This window comes from Xenopus laevis, chromosome 4L (assembly GCF_017654675.1).
Source record: "Xenopus laevis strain J_2021 chromosome 4L, Xenopus_laevis_v10.1, whole genome shotgun sequence".
Classification (NCBI taxonomy): domain Eukaryota; kingdom Metazoa; phylum Chordata; class Amphibia; order Anura; family Pipidae; genus Xenopus; species Xenopus laevis.
This window is the reverse complement of record NC_054377.1, coordinates 115,471,241-115,480,756: the sequence shown is the minus strand read 5'-3', so window position 1 is coordinate 115,480,756 and position 9,516 is coordinate 115,471,241.

The following is a 9,516-nucleotide window of genomic DNA, read 5'->3' as shown; positions in this document are numbered from 1 at the left end:
AAATCCTTTTTTTTTCCTCATTCATTGTGAGAGGGGGTCCCGCCGGGCCAGTCCAACACTATATACTCTGGAATGTTGCTCCTCCAGTGGAAGGTTTAATAACACCTAAAAGCTCCAAACATCCACCTAACTTCATGACATCCTTACGGATTATGATAAAAAGATTATGCTGACTGGAGCAACATTCCAGAGGATATATTCCTGAAAAAAGATCTTGTTTACAAGTTATTCTGAATTGAAAAAGCCAGTTGGATGATGGTGAAAAGTCTTCAAGGAAAAAAACACAGCAAGTCCAATTGATTTGACTTATTTCTACAGATAAAATAGGTATCACTTAAATGTGTTATTTACCTTCCCATAGACTCTTCAGGTGGTCTAAAGAGAAAAGAGGTGCTTTCCTCTGCACCAAATATGAAATGTGATGTCACATTCTCTGTATACCCTGGTCAGTGGCTTTACGTAGCCTTTGCCCTCCAGCAACCATCTCCATGGGGCTACTGTATATTGCATAACAAGATTTATTATTTCATTATATCATTTTTACAATACCTTTTTAGTAGCCCCCTCTAAAAGACCTACCATACTTTTGAAACTTTTGTACTTTTTGAAATTATAGGGATCATTACAAACACTAGACACAGTGTACTTTGGAACCTGCAATGTAAGCTGTAGGGGGCATTGTTGCAAGATTTGACAAGGTGGTTATTCTAGTGCTTCCTGTACATGTTACACATATAGGTGCTTGTTGCTACACATTTTAACTCCTGTACACAATTGAATATGCTGACCCCTTCCCTTACAGGCATAACTTGCTTCCATTCCTACACAGTTTACTAACTGCAGCTAATTTTTGCATAACTTGTGATGGTTGCAGTTATGCTGGAATTCTCAAAAAGAATGTTGCATTATGGGCAAATAACATGATGAATTGTGACAATTTTATTGCCTTATAAAGAAAATAATGGGGTTTCTGGATCAGATCAGTTTTTAAGGATATTTGCAGTGGACCCATTGTCCTGGGGTCACTGTTCCCATCGGAAGAAAAGAAGCGGATCTGAGTGAGTGGGGCCCTGTTGTCCTCTCCAGCCCAGTCTCCAGCCCGAGTGGACCATAAAATCCTCACCAATTTAAAATTGTTCTATGCGAAACCCAGCATATCTGTGGTTTCTAAGAAGTATGGGAATATTAATCAATGTATTTACAATTTGTATGTTTTTACTAAATACACATGACAATAACATGCACTTTATTACTTGGGTATTATAATCACATTTGGGTAAATAACCTAAATTTTGGCCAATACAATAATAAAATAAAATAATTAAAGGGGACCTGTCACCCAGACATGAAAGTCTTTATAAAATATATAAATAATAATAAAAAATAAAAGTCCTTTTTAAATTAAACATGGAATCCAAATTCTTTTTTCTAGTAAAACATCCATACCTGTTATTAACTTGTTTAAAAGTCTCAGCTGTCAATCGTATATTGCCTGCCCCGCCTCTATGCCTTAAGGTGGCCGGCCATACACGGGCCGATAAAAGCTGCCGACAGACCGAGTCGGCAGCTTATTGGCACATGTATGGGGCCCTCCGACGGGCTATCCCGATCGATATCTGGGCGAAAGTTGGCCAAATGTCGATCGGACGGACTAAAAATCCTGTTGGATCGCAGCCACATCTGTTCGTTGATGCGGTCCTGCCATCCGACCGCCCGTTACCCATTGTTAGGATATTGCCTACCTCAAGATGGGCATATCGGAAGCGTTTGGCAACGTTGCCAAACGAGCGGATCGCTCCATGTATGGCCACTTTTAGGCATGCCTTAGGCATAGAGGCAAGAAATTACTTTTACTTTCCATTCTGCACTTCCTAGATGTCATTGCACTCCCCACATTCTCATTCCTCACCATCTAATTGTGTAGCCAGTGCATGGGCATGGGCATCAGGTGCCCAATGCTGGTACATAAACAATATTTTGACATGATGCAAAGCTTGTCTTAATAACAGTGTTTACAAAATGGCTGCTGCCTACTTGCTGTGATTGTGAATTCCAAGACAAAAAAAACAAGATTTAAATCATTTTTAAAGTGCAAGTGAAGTTTATTTTGCTTGACTAACATCATAAAATTGGATTTGGAATTATTTCTTAAGGTGACAGGTCTCCTTTAAAGGCACAGACTATGGAAGCAAATTAACAAGGAACCTGTTTACAGAGCTGAAAGACTTCATTGTAAGTTTCGATATTTCTAGATGTTAGGACAGTTTGCACTGAAAGATTACGGCCATTGACATCTCAGCATAATATTTATATTGGCTCAATCAATGGTATCACTGCAATAATAACTGTGCATAGCTAGGTCAACAAGCGACTGAGATATGACTAGGTATTTGTGTTAACAAAGGAATGTTTGAACACTCAAGTGTGTGAGAAAGTAACTTAGAAGGTTCTTCAGCGGGGGCTTTTGCCAAACAAATATGTGTAAGTGACAGAACATTCACTTTCTCACACAGATGCACTGTGCATGGGGTGTGGCGTTCATGGAAAACAGGTGTGAAATAAATAGGTACAATGACCCTTCATTTAACCTCTGAGACACAGAGGGATTTCTCAACCCATGGACATACAGTATGAATCACTCTAACTGTCAGACTGGAGATGGCCTTCAGCATTAAGTGGCCACGTCACCAACAATTTACAGATCTATGAAATCTGTCATATAGGAATGCTGTAAATGAAAATGAACACCTAAAAAAAGAATACAGGCTAGAATTGCTTTATTTTATATAATTAGTTTGCTGTACTGGCCCAGTAATACAGCAGCTCTGTAACAGGAATGATCCATGTCTTTATATTGTCCACAGCAGATCTCCATTGTCTGATTTTGTTGGTCTATTTTTCAGTGCCAGTGACAATGCACATGCTCAGTATGCTCCTGGGCTGCTGCTGAGAAAATAAACATTAACAGAAAACAAGGCTACATCTACCATAAAAGCTGAAGCTAATGAGCTGATCCTTGATAAACTCTGATGAGTTCTGATGAATCTGGATGAATTTACTACTGACTCTTGCATTGAATTTATATATGTAATGTATGTGTATAGTGTGAGTTGATTTAGGTAACTCACAGCAGCCTATAGAATGGGAAGGCAAATTCGGAGGTGAAGATCATAACTGCTAATGGGCTTTGGGCTGGTACAGAACCCCAACATATAAGGTAGAGCATGTTCAGGCCATATTTTGTAGCTTTAGTTCTCCTTTAAAAATATCTTATGAGACCAGCACCAGCCAATGGTGCATTCTTTTTAGTCTGTTACACAATTACTTGTTCCCATAGCAAAATAACAGGGGATTTCACATTAGAGCCTGAAGCGGCAAACTTGACAGAAGAAACATTTTTTTTTTTTAGTTTTGGAGAAGAATCACAAGGTAAAAGTGAATACTGGAAACAAATCCAAATAATAGTTCATATAATATTGAAACATTCTTTTCTTTATTTTATCTACACTGTAATGCAAAACTCTTAACTCATTAAAATGAATACAAATATTTCAGCTTTAAAAGATGTGATCAAATGAATTCATGCCTGCAGCTTGGATGAAGAGCTGAGGTGATACAACATAGAAAAAAGTGCAGTTGTTGTGGGAAAGTATTGATGTTCCTTGGTTCCGCACCAGTTCTTTCCTCTGTAGAGGATCAGTCTCTTTCCTTGCAGCTTTTCCCTTCTATGTCCTTCTATATCCAGTAGTAGATCAGCACAGATTCTCCCACCTAGATAAGAATTCAGCACAGCTCCAGTCACTCCACTTGATAACTCTTCACATTTCTGCTCGCTCCCCCTGCCGACAGGTTATTGATTCCTCTAGTAGCACCTAGATTGGTTACCCACAGTTTTTCACCCCCATACACCTACACATGCTTCACCTTGCTCATACTACAGCTGGCACATTAATGCTAGGTAACAAAACCATGGCACAATCACTTCACCTACTGTATGTAAAACACCTACTAAAGGGCAAATTTTTGCCAGCGAAAATTCGTCAGCGTAAGCATTTTATAGCAAACTTTCACTATTGTTAATTTCTATCTAGCCAAACTTTTTTAACACACTTATAATTAGATCAATTTGAATAGACAGGGTACATATAGGTCATACTGTATATATGTCTTTATTAGAGATTGTGAAATTGCTTGAAGTGGCCACTTATTAAAAATGTCCAAGGAATCAAAATAAATACAAAAGAGATCCTCTATTGTCCTAGACATGAGCCCACCCTAAACCAATTTGGCATGCCCCTCCAATGGTTAATAAAAATGATTTAAAAAATATATTTAGCAATTACAACTTTTAAACACAACCCCACTTTAAAATATGAATTTTTTTCTTTTTTTATGACTTTTCGTTACTTTTTCGGATATGATGTCACTGACATAAGATTGAGGAGGATGTGGCTTCATTTTATCAGTTCGCCAGGTATAACCTGGCAAAGCAGATTCTGGCAAAAGTAACATAGTGGAAAATTTACACTTTGATGAATTAGCGCAGTAACAATAGTTTGCCTGGCAAAAGGGCAAGAAAATACGTTAGTGATGTACTCTTTGGCTAGAGAATTGTCCTCTACACCTGTTAATAAATTGGCAATGTCCCTGTGGATTGTCTTTCTGGTGAATTTTCGCTAGCGACAGTCACTTCTCCCTTTAGTAAATTTTCGTGAGCGTGCGCTTTGATGCGCGTGCGCATTGTCGCGCGCGCGTCTTTGCGCGCGCTGCGTATGTTCGTGCGTGCGTTGCGTCGCCCGGCGTTTTTGCGTGAGTTCACGACAGGCCTATATCAACTCAGTTGACATACAAACAAACTGCTAGGTTATCTTAGTTCATTTCCAAGAGACCCCAGCGTTATAGATTTGATCTCCCGTTGTTGACCCAGCTATTCCTGACTCGCTTGAACTCTGCCTGCACCCGACCTCGGCCTGACTTTGACTACGAACCTATTCTGCCTGCATCTGACCCCGGCCTGAGCCCGTTTATGAACCTGAGCTGCCTGCCTCTGACCCGGACCTGTTTGACCTCAGCCTTCATACTCCTGTTACTTCGTTTGGACTCTCCGGCCTCTCTTCACAGCGCATTCTTCCTGTTCCATCCTCAGGTTAGTCTGTTGCTGGTGAAAGCTGCTTGTGAGCCCTCTTCTACTAACTGATCCGCATAAAGCCTTATAATATGATTCTGCATAATACCGTAAATTTTTATATGTGCCCAAAAGATTTATTTGTCTAGACCAGGGTTTTTGACTTCTGGCCAACAAAAGTTGGGAAAATCCCAGTTTCATTTTTGGACTAATAATCATCAATCAGTGAGAGCTGTTTCTTTTTTTTTTAAACAACCAGCCAAACTTGTCTTTCTTACTACAGACTTCCAATACAAATAGTAGTTATGAGTAAACAGTGTGCAACAGTACAATTTTCAGAAAAGATCGCTAAGTTGTGTCCTCCACAACTGTCAAAATGGACCTAATTGAGTGTGTGTGGCTATAAAAATTGGGTACAAGTTGCAGCTAACATTTTTAGGGAGGGGATTGGGAATGTAAAAAACTCGAATGAATGCAACTGGGTTGCAAAACTTGAATGCTTGAATTGATCAAGTTATCAGTGAAAAAACCCTTGAATAGCTCGAATGGATTGAGTTTTCAAGCGCAAACTACAGAAAAAAAAAACCAAAATCATGAAGGATAAATACATCTTGAAATGGTTAAAGGGACCTCTGCCACTGACTTCTACATGACCTCCATAGGTTTTACCTGATGTATTTTCGGATTCGGGCATTTTGCAGCTTCCAGCATAATAAATCTTGAAAATTTATTTTGAAAAATTTGAGTTTTTACTGAAACTACCCTTTAAAAAGTTTTTGGGAAAAACACAACTCGACCTTTAATAAATAACCCTCTAACTGTTTGTAGTTCAACAAAGCCACCACAACATGCAGGGCCAGATTTCCTGGCCGTGAGGTCCTAGCGCCCACACACGTATGTACTGAGGAGCTGCGCATCCCCAGTGCTCCCCAGAAAGCGGCTGGGTGGCATGCCGCCCTTAATATTTTGCTGCCCTAGGCCTACGGTTGCCACCTTTTCTAGAAAAGACTACAGAGCTTCCTATGCATTTATCTTTTTTCTCTATTAATAACATTGGAATCAAACATAATTTTTACTGGCCAGACCGGTAAAATACGGCCAGGTTGCAACCCTACCTAGACCCGGCCCTTTGTGGCCTTGCCACAAATCCGGGCCTGACAACATGGCCATGTTGCTACTGACACAGTCTGCCTTATTGTACTTGCTGTGCCTCAGTTGTAACTTCCTAGGAAAGACATAAATGTGTAGAGAACATTCAAGTCCTTCTGCTTCTCCACCCTGAGAGGCACCACAAAGGGTACTGTGCCCGTCAACCATGTAGAGAAGCGGACACACACTGTATATACTACATTTATGTTGAAGGTGGTACCTCCCTTGCTAGCACAGAGGCAGAGCCACTCAGATGTGGTGTAGCCACACACACTTTATTGGCTCAACTCTAAAATCAAAGTCTGACCTGCATATTGTCCCCTCACAGTGGGGCTGTTTGGGAGAAAGGAGCAATCTTAATTGCAACCTGAAACGAGAACCGCTTTGTACATTTTTAAACCTGAGCTAATCTGTGCATGCTAGCTTTTGCCATAGAAACCATGGATTTATCACCAAACCAACAAGGCTTGCTTTTGTGCAAACGGTGTTTCACAATTATTCACACGTCCCATTTCAGAAGGTTTAATGAAAACATAAGCTCCGAGAAGCGGAGCTGGCCCGAGCAGTTAATAACACTTCAATCTGAGATGTAAGCCCTTAGAATAAACTTTCTGCTCCATTTAACCTTGTGGGTGATGTCAGTACAAGGAATGGCGATGTTAATGAATGGGAAATTCTCACCCCTACCAACATTAATAAGCAAATGTGCCAATGTGCTCAGTGACGACACTGTAAATGGCAGTCTAGTGACAACAGGGACAGAAAGGCTTATTTACTTATTGCAGCTGCACGGGGAGTACCGGTAATGTCTGCTGTAAGTGTGCAACATGAAAATAGCTTGTGTGTGTTGTAGCAAATTAGATGTAACATTTTCAGAGTAGACACTTCTGGTGCTTTGTGATAAAATGATGTTAGTGTACAATTATTTTGGCTCAAGTTGCTACACCCATTGACGTGACACATTGTGAGAACCCTGGAAATACAGAAGACATCCAAGTATAAACAGTATAAACAAAAACTCACCAAATACAAAGTGTGGTCCAGGTAAATCACATAGAGTCCTGCACGGGTCCAGAGGGACAGACCCGTGCCCGACCTGGACCCGCCAACCCATAACCCGACCCTCAACTGCCACCCAATACATCCCCGACCCCCAAAACTGCTACCAACCCAGACCACATACATTTAAACTTACCTTCCAACTTGGGACCAGACGTGCATCCGAAAGTGACATCACTCAGCCACTGATTCAGCAGAATGAGGAAGAAAAACTTGGCCAAACCACAGGGGAGAGTGGAAGGGACCAGAAGGGGCGCTCCCCCAAAGAGCCACTCCTGGTAACGTTAAGAGCCGAATTTCTGTTTTCCAACCTGGAAATTAGGCTCTTCTAGTGCAGAGAATGCAACTAGCGGCGTGGACAAAAGGAAGGCCACTTAGAGCGGCAAAATGGCCAGGATCGCCCCTGGGGACCAGCCCCACACCTTAGCCAGGTACTGCCCAAAACCCAATCACTTTGTGGGTATTCTGTGATTACCCGACCTGGTGCAGGACTCTAGCATCACCCTCAGACCCATAGCAAGGGGTACAGAAAAACTGTAAACGTCATCAACAAAAAAATGATGAACAGGTATTCAAAAACCACAAAGGACACCAAGAAAAATAAAAGTTAAAAACATTTATTGGAACAACATATAAAAACATAAGAACAACATATAAAAACATAAGAGGTGCATGTCTTGGGCACAATTGAGGGAGGGCACAATAGTAGGGGTAGTGATTGACGAGTAAGCAAGAGACTGGCAGTAATTAGTGTTGAACCTATATTATATCAACCCCACTGTGTTTTAATTAACATGCAGTTTATAGAAATATCCCTTCTGCTGTTAATCTAAAGCTGCAGCCATATGGGAAACATTCATATAGTGTTTAAACTCTGTGAGTAAATTCTAATGGGTGTTTAGACTTTTCTGCCTAGCCAAGGATGCTATTCAGCCTTGGATTGGGAAAATGGGACAATCTGATTCTAGAGTCAGCTCCAAACAATGGGCCACATTTAGTCTGAATAAAGTACTTCCAGATCTCTGTTCAGACTGTATTGGAACGTTCCAGGGAAACCATCAGTTGGGATCTTGCCCAGTACATCTTCATGCATAGGCATTTTATAGCATATCATATTTATGAATGGAGGAAGACAAGCCTCAAAAAACACTACAAAAACCCATAGCAGTGAATTTGTTTTTGGAGTCTAAATTTGTGCAAAATGGTTTTGTGCCTTTTTGATAACAATGCCCGTAATCTAGAACTGCCTCACTTTGTATTGGTTTCTTTCTCTCTACTTGAGAAGTTCATTGTACGGAATCCAGTATATATTTCTATTTCCTCAAAGTTGGTAACAGGCACATTCCAGTCCACATCTGGCTTGTTATATAATTTCCCATAACTCTCACCTCACCCATCATTGACATATCACTGCTTTACTCTGCTAACATTATTCCTAGTTCTTCTTGCAATGGAATGGAGGGTGAGATTATCCCTGTCTGAAATATATGGCTCTCCCTAGATATTGGAATACATTATGTATATTCTCATAATTATCATTAGTGCATTGCATCAAGCTCATTTTTGTGTTTCGATTTTTAAAGAGGATGAATATCCTTCAAATATAGACTACTTATATGGTCTTACAGCAATTAAAAAGCAGAGCAAATACTACCTATTTAATTAAATGAATGAACTACATTATACAATTGGCTCTTCATTTTTTACATTACCTTTTCCATTCTGGTCCAATATAATTTCTACCAAGATGCAAAACAATATTAGTCGCTGTCCAGATTTACTGATTGACAAATGTTCCAGACATCTCTTTTGGGGGCAGATTTACTAAAAGGCGAAGTGACTTTCTGCCCGCAAGGACGTTGCCAATTTACTTATAGGCGCAGGTGTCACTTCACTAACAAAAGAGACAGACGCTAGCGGTCATTCGCACTCTATCTGCAGGCGACTTTTCGCTCTGGCGAATGAACGTTGCTCAGCAAATTCACTGAAATGTGGATTTTACGGAACGTTACCTCTTTCGCCAGACTTGCCTTCACCAGCTCAGACCAGGCAAAGTGCAATAAAGTGTATAGATTTTCCTCAATCTTCAGTTACTTACATCACTTTCTGTGAGTGGAAAAACTTCCAAAAACGCTGGCGTCTTTTCCTTTTTTCAGGGTGAAAAAATCCTAAAAAAATATTTT